This window comes from Tenrec ecaudatus, chromosome 6, assembly GCF_050624435.1.
Source record: "Tenrec ecaudatus isolate mTenEca1 chromosome 6, mTenEca1.hap1, whole genome shotgun sequence".
In the NCBI taxonomy this organism is placed as follows: Eukaryota; Metazoa; Chordata; class Mammalia; order Afrosoricida; family Tenrecidae; genus Tenrec; species Tenrec ecaudatus.
In genome coordinates, this window is record NC_134535.1 from 83,801,862 (window position 1) to 83,823,458 (window position 21,597).

The window sequence follows — 21,597 nt, forward strand, 5'->3', positions numbered from 1 at the left end:
TGTAGGGTCTCTGAGTCGACATCGCCAGGATGCAGTGCATTTGGTTTGGGAATACACGAGTTTATCACCAGCAGCCCCTTAAAATATTCGTATCCAGTTGCATGTTTGCTAAGGAACGTCAGAAAACTTCAGGTCAGAAAACCCTACAACGCTTGAGGGTGGGAAAGGCTGACACAGAAGGATCGCGCATGGAAAGGCTGGGACTGGGGCACGTGTAGCTGTCAGCGGTCCGGGCGGCCAGGCTCCGCCTCTCACTGGACCCGTTGCACCCTCACCTTTCGCACGGCCCCGGGAAAAGCAGGTCGGGCGCCTACCCTGAAGGCAGGAGTCAGAGCTGCTTGGAGCTCACCCGCCCCAGCCCCGCCCCATCATTTCACGAGGAAGCGGGTCCGGTGGTGAAACGCCTTGATTGAAGTCCACTTGCCCAGCGAAGATCAACTGATAGCTTTTCACTTCATCAAGTCTCCACTACAACCCCCTCCCCTGCAAAGCACTTCGCCCCAGAGCGCCAACTCCTTTATTAAAGGGGGCTGGCCTGCAGTTGAACTAGGACTAACCCTCCCGGCCGCTCCCGTGTGGGTGAGAGGGGCTGAGGCCAGACCTCGGGAGGCACAGACCCTGGAGCCCTAAGAGTAAGCAAGTTCGGAGGAAGCGGTCCAGGAGCGAGACGAGCCCGCCCCCCGGGGCGCAGCCACGCCCCTCGCGCCGCGGAGGAATGCAAGCGGAGGCCGGCGGCCGCGGACGCAGCCCGGCCGGCGGCGCGCACGCTCGCCCCGAGGCCGCACAGGGGCGGGCCTGCGTGCGCATCGCCGCGGGGGCGGGGCTAGGGGCGGGGCCCTGAATCGGACCGGGGCGGGGCCGCAGGAGCTGTAGGTGAGGCAGCTTCGGTCACGACAGGTGCGCAAGGCAGAGTGCCGGGGCGCGCGCAGGGCTGGGAGCAGCGCCGAGAAAAGACGGCTTTTAGCCAGGTAAGGGCCTTCTTTCTTTACCCCCTCCACAGCCGCTGAGTGCGCGGAGAGCCCGGCTTCCCTCCACGCCCTCTTTCTCCCGCGACTTCTGGGGCGGGGGAGTACCAGGAGCGTGCGCTCCCTCCGCTGGAGGGGGCGGGGTGTGGAGCCGCTGCCCCGCCGCTCTTGTCCTCACTTCTGGGCACTGCGCTGGGACGGGCTGACAGTGTAGGGCTGAGTCTTGAGAGTGCTCCAAGGAAGAGGACCCCTCCTTCTCTCCCTGGGAGCACTCCTTTCCAACCACATGCTCGTACTTTTCTCTTGGCGTGGAGGAGGCTAAGCGGCACAGCTTCCAGAATACCTTCCTTGGGAAATGAATTCTAAGTCAGTTGCTCCTTTCCGTTCTTCATCTGCAGCCCTTGTCTCCTTCCATCTTTTCTCTCCTTTCATTCCGCCAAATGAACTTTGTTCGAAGACACCTGCACCTTTTTGAGGTATGAGGACACAGCAGTCCTTTGCGGCTGAATGTGGCATTCTCGTCACTATCTATTGATGTCGCCGGCACCTGCCCCGGCCACACGTAGGTGGTAATATGAGGTAACTGTACACCTACTAAGCCTTGAAGTTGTAGGTGCGAGGAGTGAACCATCTGGCACTCACCGTTGCCTGCTTACTGGCGCTTGCTCCAGAGTTCAGCTGATCCTGGTGAGAGATATTTGAACTACTATTGTCTTGCCTCTAATTCCCAGCTTAAAAAACAAACAAACAACTGCCTCATACAGATGGTTCTGTTGACTTAAGGAGTTAGTCAGAGGTGCTCAGGGCGTTATCATTCTTTAAGAGAGTACCCTCCTTGGGAAGAAGTCTTTGTCAGCATTTAGGTATTCTTTCTTTTGCTCTTGATTTCAATGCTTACACATTCTTACCTGCGTACTTATTAATACTATTCACGGACGATGAGTAGATCAATAACCATGAACTAATATGTTCCTCAGAAGTCTGGTAGCGATTCAGAAGAAGATGGCTTGGCTCTCCTCAAACATTTGTATCTTCTACCATCTGAAGGACGATCAGATTTTAAGTAGACATTCAGAAGATTATAATATTGACAGGATGGAAGGTCACAATAATGTGTGTACATGGGTGTATTCATTTCCTTACTTTGCATTGATAAAACAATATATAACATGATACATAACATGGTATGTTAGGAACTGCTTGGTTGGGCAAACCATTTATGTAGTGTCAGTGGCCCTGTGCATTGAAAGCCTCAACTGTCCCTACCCTAATGAACCTAAAGTCAAATCAGGTAGGCAGATCCAGAGTTCTAATTTACAGTGTTGGGGAACTGAGTGCTAAACTAGAGGTGTATGCCAGGGCCCTTTAGGATCATAGAAAATACAGAATGTAGTTGTTCTCCCTCTCTTGTTCTCTGTTTCTTTTTAAAAATAAATAAACACCCTGCGTCATAGTGAGCTATCTTCTGCAGTCTGTGTACTGTCATTTGTATTTCTTACCTTGTTTTCTGCCACCTCTATGACCTTTTAAAGACAGTAAACTGTCGTAAATTCTGTGGCAGTTTAGTGAACTTGCACCGCTCCGTACTAGACCCGGAAGTGTTATCAGGTAGGTAGTCCCTGAAGGTAGTGCATCTGGGAAGAGAACAGCGTATGGGCAACATTAACAAAGCAGTGGCATTTTATAAAAACTGCTCCATTGTGTAGCCTTGTTTAACTTGGTGCACACATGCTTTGTTCCAGTCTCTGGTTAGAGGTGGGGCAGGCAAATTTGAACCTTCTAATAATTTATCTTAAGAAGAGAAAGCTTTGGAAGTGAGACTTCTGTTAACAGCACATCATGGTGGTAGAGCCTAGTCTTTCCTGCGGAGAGACCCCAGGGTGGATGGGTGAGGAAAAAGCTCAGAAGGGATTAATGATTCTTTGCCATCAGAGTTCTAGTGATCTGAAGTGTCCAATAGTCTTGAGTGTTCTCCATATAACTGCAGACTTGTGTTAATGGCCTGCTGTTTGCCAGGCAGTGTTCTAGATAGTAAACAGGACAGGGTCCCTTCTATAGGATGATGTTTTCATGTTTTAAATAGACCTTTTGAGTTAATAGCATAGCTAAGAAGGTGGCCTTTTCTTTTGGTAACTTGAGCCAGGAAACTTAATGAATTCATTTCTTTGGTATTGCTTATCACCTCTCTGTTTACACTCCCAGGCAGTGGTCTCCACCAGGAATTTCTGGACAGGTAGCAAGTATATTTGTATGTATTTAGGCAGTGATAGATAGTTGTAGAGTCATCTACAATGATTATGCTGTTTTCTCAGAAGGTTTTCAAGGACCATTTTAATTATTGTTTCTCCTTCCTACTTAGGGTTTCAAATTCCGGGCTTCCTCTGGTATTTTTCACCAATCAACTGTAATTAACGGAGAGCCTCTGTACCAGAATGGCTCATAAAAGACATGTGTACAGACACAGGAAAAAAATGTTGAGCATGAGGGAGATCATTAAACCCCTTGCCATAAAGACCACCTAGACACAAATGTAGAGATTTGGTCATTAAATTGACAGCAACATTATTTTACAGATATTCTTAGATCTGTACATGCTCAGATAGATGAGTTCTCTGTAGATTGGAATTATACACTTTCACCAAGTAGGAAAATATGTATCTTGCTCCCTAAGGCAAGAATTTCTGTAAGAAAAGATCGTGTTTTTCTAAGGTTGCTTTAATCTTTTGTCTGCATGTTCTTTGATAAGGCATGAAAGTACTTCATTTGGATTGTGTACATTAATCTTCAGGCCGATGTTAAATTACTTAACACAGACTCTCAAGACTCTTTAGTAACAAAGAAGTTGGTGTAAGTGAAGGAGTTCCTCAGTGCTTGCAAGTTGAGATTTTGATGATATTCTTGGTAGAACCTCGTTGTTTTTACAGTGTATCTTGCTGTTGAGAATATTCACAGCAACACATAAAACCCAGGCAACCCTTTGACCTGCCCAATGCAGTGACATCGATTGCATTCTTTGAGTTCCCCAGTCCTTCTCACCCTCCTTTCCTGAGTGTTCCTTCAGTGCCATAAACTCCCTGTCCCCTCAGGCTCCTTTCTCATCTTTGAGTTGCAAACTCACTACCATGCAGTCAATGCCAGCTCATAACAATTTTATAGGCCAGACTAGAGCAGCCCTTGTGAGAGCAGAAAGCCTCCTCTGTCTTCTTCAGGTTGGCTGGTAGTTCTGAACTACGGACCCTGTGGTTAGCAGCCCAACATGTAACCCCTCTTCACTACCAGGGCTCCTTTTGATCCTGTACAGAGAGTTCTAAAAAGAGCCCAATGCTCAAGGGAGATCTCTTTTTAGAAGTTTAACTAAATTCTTGTTTGATTTTGAGGAGACTTGCGGGGTGATTGTTGTGTTGGGCTGCCATGGAGTAGATTCTGACTCATAGTGACCCCAGATGACAAAGTAGAACGACACCATAGGGTTTTCTAGGCTGTAATCTTTATGGAAGCAGATTTGCTAGGTCTTTTTCCTGCAGAGCTGCTAAGTGGGTTCAAACTACCATTCTTCCATAGCACAGCCAAGCGCTTGGACTACACGTTTATTCTGTAGCTGGATGTCAAGTTTGAGAGACTCGGTTACATCATTGCACTAATGCAAATCTTTTCATAGAAAGGACAAGGACTTACCCAGCAAGCAATCAGTTATTTAGCTTGCCAGATCATATTTTTGTTGTTTTTTTGTATGTTTGAGATGAACTTCTTTGTCACTGGAGTCCATTTCGGTTTTACTCTTCTTCTCCCTTCTTTCTTCTTCCACTTGGACCACTATTAATGTTTGTGGGATAAGGAAACTGGAGGGTTTTTTTTTGTTTTTAGTTTTAAAGAAACACACTGTATGTTTACATAGCCCATCTCAAGAGATGAAATTAACAACAAGAGCCTGTTAAACCCTCCAGAACTATGGCCCGCGGACCACATGTGGCCCACCAAGGACATTTATCCAGCCCGCCGGGTGTTTTTGCCCCGTTTTGTTTTTTACTCCAGAATAAGATATGTGCAGTGTGCGTAGGAATTTGTTCATAGTTGTTTTGGTTTTTTTTAACTGTAGCCTGGCCCTCCAACGGGTCTGAGGGATAGTGAACTGGCCCCCTGTTTAAAAAGTTTGAGGACCCCTGCTCCAGAGTATATCTTTTTTACATTAGAAAACATTTCTAAAGATATCAAATGTCTACTCTTGAGTTGTCAACCCATTGATGCCATGACATTTTATGTTACTTTGATTTTCTTTTCAAGATGTCTTTCCACTCAAGAATGCATGTTAAAATCTGAAATTAACTACTTTCATCTGTAAGAAAAGATGCAACCGTAAGAAAAAAAGAGGTATTTCTGATAGCAAATGTAGAACTATTTCTCTTCTTTGTTCTGCATCAGAGCTTATCGTACAGGGAACTTAGTCTCTCAAACACATTTTGTTTTACTTGCCCAAGTACTGTCATTCTTGGCAAGTATGTCTTACATGCCCACTCTTGAAATACCCATAGATTAGTAAGTCTGATGTGCTTCTTTTGGTTTTAGATTTCCAGAATCTTTTACCCCTAAAACTAGAATTCAAGCCAATGTTTTAGACTCCCTTTCCTCCCAATTTTAGCGAACAGGTAGCACTTGCTTAGATTTGTTTTCTCCCCCAGTAGCAGAGGAAGCCTGTCCATGAGCAGTATTAAGCGCTTGCTTTCTTATTTGCTTCCTGTGTGGTGCAAACAGCTACACCCTTGGCCGCTAAGCCAAGGTTCAGGTTCACCCAGAGGCAGGCATGTTGGAAGAAAGGCCTGATGATTTATTTACTTGTGAAAAACTAGCTGTGGAAAACAGTTGTGCTTTGACTTGCATATGGTGCCCATGAATCTGCGCTGACAGCAACGGTGGTGGTGGGGGTTCCTCATCGCTCTCCTCTTGCTTACCGCTTGGCAACTAGTGACCAAGTGAACAACTCTGTTTCTTCCTCTCACTTGGCTACCGTGACATGACGTTATTTGGTTCTCAGTCTTCTAATCCAGCCGCTTTCTCCCATGCTCCTGCACTCACTCACAGTTCTTTCGTACTTCCAATGTGAGTGTCTCCTGTGGTCCTTTCCAGCTTTCTCTTCTCACTGTACTCTCTCACTCTATGCAGTCTGGTCTGTTGCATGATTTCAGCTAATATTTCCATGTGAGTGACTTGGGAATTTACCTTTTAAAAACATTTTTTTCATATCATATTACCTATAGAAATCATCACAACTGTACCAATACGCAACATCGTAATACACAGAGAACATATTGAAGTTGGCGAGGGTTTCGTTTTACTTAGATTCACAATCAGCACCCGTGGAAGCAACCATCAAGAAACCAAACAGTGCATTGCATTTAGTAAGTCTGTTGCCAGAGAGCTTTTTAAAAGGTCAAGAAGCAAAGGTGTCACCTTGATGACTGAGCACACCTGATGTAAGCCGTGGTATTTTCACTCCTCTCATATACATGCAAAAGCTGGACGATTCATAGGCAAGACCAAAGAGTTGGTGCTTAGAATTATGGTGTTGGTGAAGAATATTGAATATATTGTAGTCTCCCAGAAAAACTAACAAATCTGTCCTAGAAGAAATACAGCAATAATGCTCTTAGCATAAGGGTGGTGAAATTTCATCTCACCTGCTTTGAATATGTTATCAAAAAGGGCTGTTTCCTGGAAGAGGACATCATACTTGGTAAAGTAGAAGGTCAGCAGAAACATAGGTTGACATCATGATGATAGCAATAGAATCGAACGGGACCATTATCCTGAGGTTGTCACAGATAGATGATGTTTCAGTCTCTGGCATGTAGAATTTCTGTGTGTTGGAACCCACTTGGCAGCACCTAACAACAATATATGCTCATAATAGAAAGCTTGGGGGGGGACCCAAATTGTAAAGAAGACAGTAACCCCTATCCTCCAAAATATTCCAGAGGAAACTACCATTTGGCATATTTCCTTTAAGCATTTTTTCATTTTTAATACACATCCACACACATACAAAAATATGCAGGCAATTGACTCATACTATTACAGTAGCTATAATTTTATCTGTTTTCCCTATATAAATTACAACTTGACAAATTTTAATGAATATTTAATGCCCTACTGTATTGATGAAGGAGCCCTGATGGCATAGTGGTTACAAGTTGACCTGCCAACCACAAGGTCAGCAGTTTCAAACCACCAGTTACTCCCCGGGAGAAAGTCAAGGCTTTCTCTTCCCATGAAGAGTTCCAGTCTCAGAAACTCACTGGGCAGTTCTGTTCACCCTGTCCTATGGGGTTGTTACAAATCAGAATCCACTTGGTGGCAGTCAGTTTAGTTTTAGTTTGGATTGTATCAATAAGTATTTAGATTATTGCAACATTATTACTAAGACAAAAAAAGAACCATGGTAGTGACATAATCTGTTGTCAACTCGAGACTTAGGCATGTAGGGGTGGAGTTTAGCCTGTCAATCAGGTCGCAGCTTGATGACCTCATTTGGAGCCACTAAGGAGAGAAATAGCTCGCTGGAGGCAGGACACTCACTTCCTGGGAGACATTCCTGTTGAGAAGACACATGGAGCTACACTAGAGCCCTGGAGCTGAAGGAGCCACGAGAAGACTCCTGCCAGCGCTGAGATGCTTCCACTGCCACTGGATCCACAAGACTTTCCACCCACTGGCCTATCAGCTTGCTACTTTCAGTGTCATTGCATGTGTTGTGTGAGTCTGAAAAGGACTTTATAGATTGGTATCGGACCTATGAGCTAATATCAGACATATGGGCTTATGGACTTGATCTGGACTGGGCTGTTTTCTTAATGTACAATTACTCTTTGATATAAAGTTCTCTCTTTAAAAAAGTTCTCTCTTACACATATGAGTGTGTATGAATTTGTTGCTCTAGTCAGTCTAGACGCACTCAAGAACAAATTTGTAAACAAGTCCTTGTACAAACCTATTTCCTTAGGTTAGATTTCTAGAATTACTGGGTCAAGGGGCATGAAAATGTAAAAACATGAGAATATCAAAATATTAAACCTCTTGCCAAGTTGCTGTTTGTAGAGTCCATAGTGAACATTCTCACCTACAGGGATTATGAATGGCCACCTCGCTGAATAAGGGTTTTTATATTATAAAAAACACACAAGAAAACTTTCATCTCACATCCTTTGGACATGCTGTCAGGAAAGACCAGTCCCTGGAGAAGGACATCATGCTTGGAAAAGTGGAGGGGCAGCAAAAGAGAGGAAGGCCCTCAACAAGACTGACACAGTGGCTGCAACAATGGGCTCACCCTTAGGAACAATTGTGAGGATGGCTCTGGACCAGGCAGTGTTCTGTTTCGTTGTGCACAGGGTTGCTATGGGTCGGAACTGACTTGATGGCACCTAACAACAACAACAACAACAACAATCTTACTGTTTCTTTGGTAACATTGTGTGTAATTTGAAAAGTCTTTACTTATTTGATAAACAACATTTATTTTGTTCTATTTCTTTAATTATCAGTGAGAGAGGACAAGTTTCCATACAGTTATTTCCATCTCTGTGTCTTCTCCTGTAAACTGTCTTTTGCTCAATCTCTTTGCCAGTTTCCTCTGATTCAATTATGTTGCTTTTTGGTCTCTCAGAGGTTTATTGGAGAAAGAGGTTTAATTAGGCACAGTCGAGTTAGTGGAGTGGTCAAGGGATAAAGAGTACAAAAGTTGAAATTGTGATGATTTAAATGCCTGTTGCCATGAGAAGCCAGACAGAACTTATGGTTGATGAAGCAGCACCGCTAAATGGGAAGAGTTCCAACTGGATGTTATCACCAACTGCCGAGGGACTTTGGCAAGCCATTCTTCTTTCCCCAGCCCCATCTGAAACGGGACGGTTGGACTATTGATTCCGAAGTCCGAACAGCAGTTGTGCTGGATAGATGGCACTTAGACACTTCTCTCTACATATTCTGGGATTACTTTCTGCCCTTTTTCTCGACCTTCACCCATTTTAGATCAATGGATCCCAAGGAAAGACTGGATGTAGTAAAAGGCAATTTCCACTGGGATAATAGAGGCTTGGGGTCCCAGAGTGGTGCCAACAGTTAAGTGTTCAACTGCTAACCAAAGATTGGCAATTGGCAGGCACCAAGCGGTGCCTTCCAGCCATTGAAACCCTTTGGGTTTTGCGGGGGTTATCTTTTTAAAATCATTTTATTGAGGGGAGCTCTTACAGCTCTTATAACATTCCATACATCAATTTTATCAAGCACATTTGTACATATGTTGCCATCATCATTTCCAAAACATTTTCTATTTGAGCCCTTGGTATAAGCTCCTTCCCTTTCCCCTCCCTCCTGTGGAAACCCTTTGGAGGACAGTTTTATTCTGCAACACACATGGGGTCACCATGAGTCAAATTAACTCATGTTTCACCCAAAGAGTGGCTGGTGATTTCAAACGGCTGACTTTGCGGGCGGCAGCCCAATGCATGACCTCTGTGGCACCAGGTACCAAACCAATGTATTTAGTGTGCTTGCCTAGCCTCTGAGCACCAGATTCATAGTTCCAGCTCCTTGGGAGAAAGATGGGGCTTTCTACTCCCAAAGAGAGTAGAAACCCACAGGGGCAGTTCTACTCTGTCCTGCAGGGTTGCCATGAGTCTGAACAAACTCTGCGTCAGTGGGGTTTCGCTTTGATTCATTTTCATTTTTTGTTAGACCACGTGGATCAACCCAGTGTTCCATGTGCCTGTGTCCCCCTAACTCACTCTACACTTGATCTTAGCCAACAGGCCGAGAAGCATTTCACCTAGTTACTCTAATGAAAAACCATGAAGTTGTTTTTGTTTTTTTTACACTTACTTACTTCTTGCCTCTCACATTTAATCAGTTACCAAGTTTGGTTGACTTGACCCTACCACTGATAATGGCTCCTTAATTGGTTTTCAAATTCACATCCTGCTTATTTGCCTGAGTCCTTGAGTGATCTTTAGGGTTGACCTTAGGACGATTCCCTCCACTCTTGGCATCCGAATCACTTGGGGTGTGGTTAAAAAGATTCCCAGGTCCCACCTAGACCTACACATCAATGGGCAGTGGGGAGAATCTGCGATTTTAATAAATGCCTCAAGAGATTTATGCACACACTTAAGAAGAACCAGTGCCCAAGTAACTTAAGTCTAAACTTTTCTTGACATTCAGATCCTTATCCTCTTGCTAGGCCCGCCATACCCACCCCTTTTTTTTCAAATTGTCCCCCACACCACCACCCACCTGCTGGGTGCCATACAGGGATTGGACGTTGCCTGGGCCCACCCTGCCCTTTCCTGCCGCTGTGTCTTTGCTCATGCAGTTCCCACAGCCTTATCCTGAAGTGCCCAAATCAAATGCTTCCTTTTTAAATGAAATACTGTCTGACTCCTATTTGAAGTAGTGGCTTCCTCCCACTGTTCACTTAGTGCCTTATTTTTACTGCATTCAGGCTGTCACTATTTATGAATTATTGCTTCCTTGAAAGAGCATAAGCCTTCCAAGTGCAGGAATCATGCCTTTCCTTTCCTTTTCATTTCATTGCCATTATTTGTAACCAGTTAAGTTCTCCAAGCCCTGGTGGCATGGCGGTTACGCACTGGGCTATGATCCTCATGGTCAGGAATTCGAAACCACCAGTCACCCCGTGGGAGAGAGTCAGACTTTTAACTTCCATAGACAGTTACAGTCCCAGAAGGGGTCCCTGCAACTTGATGGAAGTGAGTTTGGTCTTTTGGAGAGTACATGAAACCTACGATCTTGTTAGCTCACTATGACCTAACAATGTTTGATTTCACATTGCGCTTAGAATAAAATTGAAATCCTTTATTACCACTGTTGGTAAGTCTTTATATAACATGGCTGCTGCTTATTTCTGCATCTTCATCTCATACTTCTCATTTAATCTGTAGCCATATCATTGCTGCAATTGTTTCCTCTACATGGATAACCCGTGTCCTCATGTCATCTCTTCTCACCTGGTCGGCCACCCATTTCCTCCCCATCCTTCAGGTTTCAGCTCAAAAATGTCCTTCACTCAGAAAGTCTTTCCCTGGGCTAAAGCAGCTGTCCCGTTCCCTCTCCCCCGTCCCCCCCCCCCCCCACATCTCTCAGAGGTCTTTATTTCTTGCGAAGCGTTTCTCACAGTCTTTAACCGTGATCCCTCCACAATGGAATAGAAGCGACATGAGGGCAGAGACCTGTCCTGTCGCTGTTGACGTTAGGTTGTTAGCCTATCAGAGCCCTGTTGGCACAGGTGAGCCACTCAATGCATGTTTCTCTGTAGTATAAATACATCTTGAAAATACACATCCCATTTTCATAAGCCGTGGTTTGCGGCCTCAAGCTCGGGTAGTTTCCTCGGGGTTCAAATCAGGTAGCAGACTTCTAAAGGTAGCAGGACAAAGGCTTGGATAGTGTGTCGGCCCAGGATCCAGTTCCACCTGAGTGCAGGTTTTCCAAGGTGTCCCAGGATCCAGGCCACTATTTTACTACCACTGTTGGGCTTCTAGCTGCTGGGCTCTACCACACCCTCTCAACGCTCACTACCACAGCAAGTGTGGCCGAACTAGAATCGCTCTCCTGCTCTCTTTCTGTAGGAGAAAAAGACAGAATGCTGTTTAAGATTCTCCAGGGGCAGAAATTATTACCATGCTATTGTACTCTCTGAGATAGATTGCACTGATTGCAAAGATTTTCAGTAAGAGTTCTAAATAACAAGTTTCTTTTTAACGTCTGGTTACAGCAGACATTGTCATGCATCAGTTCTGAGTTCTGCCTTCATTGAACACCCTTATTTTTGAATTCCGGTGATTTTTCCCCTCAAAGCTGGCTTGCTGTTTTATATGATAATCATACTTTAAATAGCATCTTATCATTTTCAGTGTATTTTTACTTTTCTTTCATTCAGCCCTCATAGCTGTGCTGTGTGAATGAATGAGTGGATGACAATGAAACTGATGTCCAAATAACTTTGTCAGCCTTTCCATGGCAACAGAATTCAAAAACAGAACTCACTGCCACCGAGTCAATTCTAAGCCAGAGCAACCCAATAAGACTGGGTAGAACTGCTGCTGCGAGTTTTCGAGACTTAAACGCCTTACAAGAGTAGAAAGCTCTTTCTCCTGTGGAGAGAGCAGCTAGAGTTTCAAACAGCTGACCTCGCAATCAACAGCCCAGTGTGTTACCACTCACCACCAGGGCTCAATGCTGTTCTCCCCCTTTTTAACGTTTCATTGTGAATTGGGTGTAGATTTACAGAACAAATCAGTTTTCCTTTCTACAGGTCAGGCATTTTCCTTGTCATTGTTTGCAATCTGCCACCATGTCACACCACTCTTTCCGTTTCCTCTCTATGTTTCCCACCTTCATGCCTCCTCCTTCAATAAAATGCCTCTTAATAGCTTTTTTTTCTGCTGTGACATAATTTGATGTTGTATTTATGATAGATTTTAAAGTTCAATTAAAACACTAACATTCCAATATTGTTAGGATGCACAGAAGCAGGCCAGATATTTAGCAAAATTATATCATTCTTTGCTGTGTGATTTGGTCCTTATTTATGTGCCCAGCCTCAGCTGGGCTTGACCTTGATTAAAGCATTATTCTCTGTTAGCTTCTCAGATTTTTACAAGATTAGTAAACCTGCCTAGAGAAGAGTATCTTTTCAGTAAACCCATTTTAATTCTCCTGCTTGAAGGGATTGGTTAAATTGATCCAAACCAGCTCTTTAGATTGTGCAAGTTCTTTAAAAAAATCATCTAAAATTTCAGATAAGAAGAATGGAAGCCAGGCCCTTTCTGGAAATAGCCAGGAGTGAAACTAAGAAGCCCCGTGTATAGAGAAAGTTGATTAATTATTAAGGACAAAAGGCTGCTATAAGAAGGTTATATCTTTCAAAGATGGAAGCTTCGTCTTAGAATTAGTGTATGTATTTCTTCTACTTTGCACTTGTACAAAAACTGCAACCATTTTGCCAACCAAATTAACCATTTTGTCTTAATTAACCATGAGTTGACAAGACCAGTGAGCATGTAATTTATAGGCAGATAATCAGTTCTGTAGCTGGCCTTCATTGAGACAGGCAACTAAGTACTAGCTTAACATGATTCCACTTGAACAGCAGATGTTTATTGAGCCCCTCCACGGCACGAGGCACTGATCTCTGAAGCATCTGATGTTGAAGTCTGAAGTCTGCAGGGGTACAAAGGCTCAAGGAGACACAGACTGTTCAGAGGAAACATATGCTTTGTGTAATCGCCACGGTCCACCAGAAACTTCCACGGTCTTTTTTCCATTGACTGTGTTTCTCTGCTTCTACTTTAAATCTGAAGTTATTGACATACTTGTCTGTTTTTCTGCTTACTGAAAGATATATCCCTTACACTGTAGGATAAACAGACAGAACAAGTCCCCACACCAGTGGATTTTGTTTGCCTTTACAGTGAGTTAGTTATTAACTTTAGAAAGACCAAGTGAATAAGTAACTAATAGGCTGTTTGGGAGAAGGGTGGGGATCAAGCAAATTTGGATTCCTTGATTTAAAGCTGGTAATTCCTTAACTTAAAGAGTGTGTGTGTGTGGGGGGGGGGGGGGATTAGGAAGGTTCTTGAGTAGTTTTCACGACCTACAAATGTGAGACCAAAGTCAGTCCTTAAAAGCTGCATTTGGAAGTTATTCTTTAACCTGTATCAATAAGATATGTGGAAATTACCACAGTTATGTAAAAAGATAATTTGGGTTTCAAAACTACAAGATAAGATATTCAAATTAAAGACTAAAGTATTAAAAGCAAGGCAGGAAAGATATCGTTCCCTGTCATCTTCTATTTCGAGTTTTTACAGAGGTGTTGGTGGCACCTCCCACCTGGCCCTGACAGGGCCTGACAGTTGTCCACTCTGGTGCAGAGAGATGGTGTCAGGGTTCTGAGAAGGACTGATGCACCTGACGATTATAGACTCTTGTCAGAAAGGACATCAGAGAGGCTCAGTGTTCACCCTGAAATGCTGTCGTTACACCCTAGCGTCGCCCTTCTGCTCGAAGCTCCATGCTTTACGTCATTTTTTTGTAGCCCAGCCTCCTGAAAGCATTGGTAAGAGCCAACGATTACTTAACCACTCTGCGTGTCAGTTTCTACCAAGTGGGTACCAGCCATATCTTCTGAATGTGTTATTCTGAGGATGCAATAAGTTTATACATGCGAAGCAATCAAAATCGCACCTTGTAGAAACAATATAAATGTACATCAATAGTAAAGTGGAGAAAGAAAATGTGGCACAGTGATTAAAGCACTCTGCTGTGAACCAAAAGGTCAGTAGTTCAAACCTATGAACTGCTCCATGGGGTGGGGGATGGGGGTAGGTGGGGGAAATGGCTGCTTCTTAAAAAATTACAGCCTTGGAAACCCCATGGGACAGTTCAACTCTGTCCTACAAGGTCACTGTGAATCAGCACTGACTTGGAATCGATTTGGTTTTGAGGCGGATCAAATTGGCTCCATTACCCTTGGATATTGGAAAGATCCAGCAGATCAAATTGGCTCCATTACCCTTGGATATTGGAAAGATCCAGCAGATCAAATTGGCTCCATTACCCTTGGATATTGGAAAGATCCAGCAGATCAAATTGGTTCCATTACCCTTGGGTATTGGAAAGATCCAGCTTGCAGTAAATTGTAGAGTGTGGACATTAGTGTCGGTCAGACTTCAAAATCCTGGAGCTTTGTGACCCTGAGCAATTTATTTAAACTTCCTCTGTTTCTTCCTCTGTTAGATGAGAATAATAATATTTGCTCCATGATCTTGTAAGGATTAAGTGCATAAGAGCCAATGAAATGCAATAACATATGTAAAGTAGCTGGCCTCGGATCAGGGCTCAATAACTGATCCCCGAGCTTATGCTAATGTGGCCCAAACTCAGTCCATCTAGATTGTGAGTGATTAGGCTCTGTCTCGCTCCCCACTGTAGCCTAATAACCTTGGGACCCAACTCCCAAACCTATTTTTGTATCGCAATCATAGGACAGCCTTTTTCAGAGAAATTAGCTAGTTTGGGTGCCACATGGGCGATTCAGATCCCTTAGATGATCTTGATATTCAAAATGCTGCCTGTTCCCCCCGCCCTGCCCCCTGCCCAACCCCCGAAAAACAGAGAAGCACTAAGCTGGCTGCTAGAGAGTAGCAGCTGAAGCACAGCTGAAGCACACCCCAACTGTTCTTAATGCTGGGTGTCAGGTCCTGTCGCCGGGCTTCTCACAGGATTGTGCTCCGGCAGGAATCTTAATGAGCAGTCGAGGGGTGGGTGCCCGACCGAAGGGAATGCATGCCACAGAAATGAGGATCTCATCTGTACAGTCAAACAACATGTCTATTTGTGAAGAATATTAATGAGGTCTGGATAAGAATGAGCCCCCAGGAAAGGCCAGCTGCTGTGACAGGCAGTTTTAATGGTACAAGGACTTAAACATGATATTCAGAATGGCCTTGGGCAATTAGAAAAATTCATTCTGTTCTAGAGATAATCAGCAATTTATAAGTGGCATTTAAAAAATAAATGTAGCTTCAGAAAGTAAGCTTAATGAGTGGCTGGGAAGCATTTGAAAATCTGCTCACCCTACTCAACCATTAGAGGAAAGAAAATTCAAATTGCAGTGTACTCTTTGGCACCCCTCTTTCAGATTGGAGAAAATGAAAAATATTGGCAAGAATAAGGCTTTCTCGTGTATTTGATGGTGCAGCTACACATTGATGCAATATTTGTAACTATAAATAAACCTTGGAAAAGAAATAAGTCATTTTGTCGTGTTTTTTACAAGTTATGAATTTCTATGAAAAATTTAAGTAAACAGGCCTTTTGAACTCAAAATGCTGCTTCTAGGATTTTGTACTTCCAGGAAGGCAAAAATATAACAATGCTTCTTGCAGTCTTGTTTATAATCCAATAACCTAAAACAACCTATGTGCTCATCAACAGGGACATGCTTAAGTAAGTTAAGTAAGAATATTACAGAGTGAAATAAAGTGATACTGAAAACTGAAGGAACATCTTTATGTCCCCTGGGGGAAGATGTCCAAGAGAAACAGAGGAATTGCTGAAGAGCACATTTACATAAAATCACTGTATTTTTATAAACCGTGTGTGTTCGTCTGTGATGTGTGTTAACTGTTCTATGCCTCAGTTTCCACGTATTATGTTAGAGATTGTGATAGTACCTACCTTACTGGACAGACAGGACTGTGTATTTGTTCCTAGTATTATCTGGCATAGACAATATCAGAAAGTTCATGCCCCAGACTGTGATAGTGGTTAGCTTTAGGAAGGGGGAGGGGCACACACATATATTTCCACAAAGGGGCCCGGTAGTACAGTGGTTAGAGCTCAGTTGCTACCCAAAAGGGGGTGGTGAGGTGCCGCAGAGGTGGTTCTGATTCATAAGGGACCTCTTGTACAGCAGAAGGGAACACAGCCCGAGCCTGCACCGGTCTCACAGTTGTGGGTATGCCGGAGCCCATTGTAGCAGCCACGGTTTCAACCCATCTCCTCGACAGTCTTTCTCTCTCACTGACCCTGCACTGGACCCAGCAATAGGTTGTGTAAAGAAAGATGGTGGTTAATCTGTTCCCTTCAAGTGGATTTAACTCAAATAGAGATCCCACAGGGCAGAACAGTACTGCTCGCCACATCTTTCGCCCATGGAGCTCCTGGTGGGTTTGAACTTCCAGCATTTCAGTTAGCAGCCAAGTACTTGAAGCACCAAGCCACCAGGGATTATCCTAAAAGAATAAAGTCTTAGAAACCCTTTGGGGCAGGTCTACTCTGTTCTAGAACGACACTCTAAGACAGAATCAACATGAAGGCATTGAGTTTGGTTTTTTGTTTTTAATATTAACTCAAAATTGTTTGTAGTGCCCAGACTCATGCCTTTTCTAATCTCTCTGTCCAAAGAGGCTAGATGGTGAGGAAGATGGCCATGCAGGTTTGGAGGGAGAGGCCAGTCAAGGGAAGGGGGAGGGAGAAGCAGGAGAGTGGAAGAGGAAAAGAGAAGGATGCTGGATGGGTTGGTCCCGCCAAGGCTGCTGAAGCTCTTTTTGAGAATCACTGAATGCATTGAAGAGTAAAACTTTAAAACTTGCATAAGAATCTTTTAAAGCCTCAGCATTTATATTTATATTATATATAGATAGTATTTGGGCTCATCTTTTTCTTTTAATTCTCTAGGTTACATTTTTATAAGAAAGGTGATTTGTGTTTAATTTGAGTTCTGAATGAAAAGTAATTGCTCAAAGTACCTAAAATAAATAGTAGTAAAGAGATGGGTAGTTATTTCTAACGATTACGAAGTAAAAAATTTATTGTTTTAAAGATCCTTTTCAACTAGTGGTGCAGTGGGCACGTGTCCGGGGGCTAACACAAGGTCAGCAGGTAAAACCGCCGGCCACTCTTAGTTATCTTAGTACCCAGAAAGAGTTGCCGTCTCAGAAACTCACTCGGGCAGTTCTCTTCTGTCCTATGGGGTCACTGTGAGTCGGAATTGACTCGATAGTGATTTGGTTTGGAGAGTTTTTCAAGTAATTATTAATACCTCCCTTATGTAATGTCACAAAAGGAGTAAATTTTGCGTCAGAAAAATCAAACAGCTGAAGCAAGTAATGCATTTCTGAGTTGCTTTTCATCAGAGACATACAGTTATTTGTAAGACAATATTGCATGTAAACTAAGCTAAGTCCACCTCTGTGTTCTGCTCACTGAACTGCTTATTGAGTGTGTCTTTGGACACAAAGGCTGACAAGATCTGCCTCTGGCCTCGAGCTGTGTTCCAGCTGTACGGTGTTACATTTATGACCCTCTTCTTATCCTTAGAACAGTGACGTTTGGGGTAGGTTTATCATCGACTTTTTTACTTCATTTATTTTCTCTTTTATAAAAGTTTGTTCTTAAATGCACAGCAGGCGCCAAGATGGGACTTGATTCTAACTACAGATGGTGACACATGTGGCAGGGAACCCAGATGTTTCACCAAAGGGGCTAGAGGTCACCATCGCCTCAGTCGCAAAGAACTGCGTGGTTCTGAGCAGATGTTCACTTCCACTCGTAGCCATGGGCCCTTTGATTTTGCTGCTGTGAGTTTCTCCCGCTCTTCATGTCGGTTCTGCTTGAAAGCTTTGTCTTCCTTATCTATTTTCTTGGGCTCTTGCCGAACTTCTTAGCCACCTTCACAAACTAACTTGGTACTTGCTGCCTGATTGGGTATTGGTTAAATAACTGGTGGATTTATATACTGGCATCTAGTGCACCTATGGTTGGGTGGGTGGGGAAGACACTGATACAGAAAGAAAAAAATTTAAACTATTTATTGTGAATTAGGTGCAGGTTTACAGAGCAGATCATAACTTTACATTCAGCAATTCACTCATGTTCTGGCTCAACTCATCCATTGTAATCCCCTTTCTGCACCATGGATTATCCCACTGACTTCCTGTGTTTCTATTTCTCCTCCTTGCCTAACCATCTGAACTTTTCCCCTGTTTAAATGCTACCCTTTTGCTCTTAAGTGGTTGATGGTTTTAAAATAGATGTAAGTTCAGTTCCAGACCTGGGTTAAGGACCACTTAAAATCAAAAGAGTAGCATCAGGGTCCCACCAATCTCCGTCTGACCAATGGGAGCCTTTTCAGAATACTTGGTGGTGATACCTGGGCACCATCTAGTTCTTCTGATCTCAGTCTGGAGACTGGTTTTTGCCTGGTGATTAGTCGATTGGACTGATTGTTTTCATGTGTCCTTCATTTTTAATTATTATTCTTTCCTCCAGTGGAAGGAAATAGTTGCACCGAATGGCTGCTCATAAGCTTTTAAGACCCCAGTTGCTGCTCAGCAAAGTAGGCTATCATCCTCATTTACACAGAAGGAAAGTAAAATACAGACGGGTCATCATGTACCTGACAACCGGAAGAGTTAGAATTGGAGGCAATTGTTATTTCCCGTACACGGCTCTGCCACAAGCAACTATAGTGCAGGGATGGGTGCTGTGAGCCCTGGGGCGGGGGCGGGGGCATGAAGAGCACGCTCCTGTCATCAGCTACCATTTAGTCACATGACTTTCAAACTGGTCTTTACAAGAGATAACGCTGTTATTGAAATAGCATTCCTGTGCCATACAACTTAGCTGTGTACTCCATTACATGACGGTGACATGTATACTCACCGGTCTGGAACCCACATCACAAGTTTACAGCATTTTTACCCTCCCACCCACAGAATCCCATGCCCATGACCACTCACATACATCCTGTTCCCCTCCGCCGTAGGCAACCACTTCCTGTCTTTATAGATTTGCTGACTCTGTAGATGTCACGTAGGTGCAATCCTATAACACAGAGGGGTTTCAAAGTCCATGGAAAAATGGAATCACAGGACAATGGAATTTTCTACAGATTTTTGGAAGCCTAGTCAGATGTGGTTCTTTGTGACTGTCTTCGCTCATTTGACCTTGTGTTGTCAAGATTCATTCCTGTTTCAAGATTCTTCCCTGTAAACCTCAGGACTTCGTTCTTTTTGTTGACTGCATAATATTCCACCGTATGGCTGTGCCATATTTTGTTTGTTCTTTACCAGTTGACTAGTTCCCACTCTTGACTATTGCGGCTGGGAAAGTCCTTCAAGTTTTTGTGTGGACATGTTTTCATTTCTCTTGGGTACACAGCAAGGAGTGGAATTGCTAACCACGGGAAACTGTTTAACCTTTTGAAGAACTGCTAGACTTATTTCCAAAGTAGCTGCATTGTTTTTTTTTCTCACCAGCCAATGTATGAGGGGGCCAGTTTCTCCACATCCCCACCAACAGTTGGCAAACTATAATTTTTACCTATATCCAACATTAAGAAACACTTTACAGTCCTACCAGTTTACATTGGATGTGTATACACACAAAAACTGAAACAGAGTATATTTGCTTATACTTTGCGTGATGTGTGTGTCCTGTTGTGTTCTATTCTTCTTCATTAAAAAAAAATAAGACGTTGCTGGTTCTGACTACCACAGTGGGTTTCACCGTCCACTAGTTGTGACCCGCAGTTTGAAAAACACTAAGCCATTCTAACGGCTTCACTTCATTCACAAACAGGAGGAAAGTAGTGCTCCTTCGTGGCAGATTAAAGGTTCGAACCGAAACCTGTTGGCTCTCTGCTTGTAACTTTGATATCAATAAATCCAGGCAGTAGGTCAAAACAAAATAGGATTTCGGTTCAGGTACAAACTTTATGCTTTCGTGTGTGTGTGTGTGTGTGTGTGTGTGTGTGTGTTTCTCAGAGGGTTTAAAACCAGCAACAATCAGACTAGAAGAAGGATAAAAAGAATGTGTTTTATTCTCATGGCGCATTGGTTTACACAAAGATTTTGTGCCATGTGGGCAGGGAAGTGCTGGGTGAAGCTAGATGATGGGCATTGAATTAGGCAGATCAAATTAATTAGTTCAGTGTCCCAGATTCATTTTTGTTCAAACCTACGCCTACTACCCTTAAAGGGCAACCATTTTCCATTCAACGCTGCCAAAGTTGAATGGAGCTCAATATACAAATATTTTATGGGACTGTTTATATATATATAATATATATACACATATATATTACATATATATAATCTTGCAATAACAACTAGAAACTCAAATTTACTGTTTGTTAACATGCAATAGGAAGACCTCCTATACTAGAGTCACTTCAATGTGCTTCTTAACAAAGTGGATTTCCTGATCCTCACTTTAGACCTAATGAATCAGAATTGAGATGGCTCCTGGAAGTCTGCATTTTAAACACACATTCTAGGTGGTTCTTGTACAGGCAAGTATCACCTTAGCTCCCAGTTGGTGTCTTAGATTTCAGAACCAAGTAATTGTTCGTTAGCATTTGTAAGAGAATACCTGAATTATGTCAACCAAACCCATGGCCACTGATTGGTTCTGACTCTAAGGCAGTGGTTCTCAACCTTCCAAATGCCGCGACCCTTTAATGCAGTTCCTCATGTGGTGGTGACCCCCCCCTCCAACCGTAACATTGTTTTCGTTGCTGCTTCATCACTGCCATTTTGCTACTGTTATGAATTGGGTAACCCCTGTAAAAGGGTTGTTTGATCCCCACAGGGGTTGCCACCCACAGGTTGAGCTCCGCTGCTCTTAGTGGTTATGGAGGACAGAGCAGAACTGCCCTGTGGGGTTTCTGAGCTGCAGATCTTTATGGAAGCAGACTGGCATGTCTTTCTCTTCGTACGAACCACTAACCTTTAGGTTAGGAGCCCACTTCTTAGCCCACCATCCTACTAGGGCTTCTTGAATTATGCAACAAAGGGGTTGATTGAAACAACCTACATTAATAGATTTCAGTTTTAATTCTACTTTGAGTTTAGTGCTAAAGCCTATTTTAAAATGTACCCACGAGTTTCCCATAATTTGGGATGATTTATTTGGGAATAATTAAGCATAGCACTTTATCTTGTCTCTCTCCCCACCCCTCAAAGTAACAGTTTATAAAAATAGCTGAATCCAATAAGTTATTTCAGATGCTCTATTTAACAAATACCATATGTGCTTGAGTATGTACCAATCT

At 43.3% G+C, this 21,597-nt stretch overlaps 1 protein-coding gene across 2 annotated transcripts in view; it reads left to right on the forward strand.

Moving 5' to 3' along the window:
* Positions 1-831: 831 nt before the first annotated feature.
* LIMA1 (LIM domain and actin binding 1) overlaps positions 832-21,597 on the forward strand; it is a 126,717-nt gene continuing 105,951 nt past the window's right edge. For both annotated transcript variants that reach the window (XM_075551700.1, XM_075551701.1), the window contains exon 1: positions 832-968. The gene's annotated coding sequence lies outside the window, so the exon portion shown is untranslated. The remainder of the gene's footprint in view (positions 969-21,597) is intronic.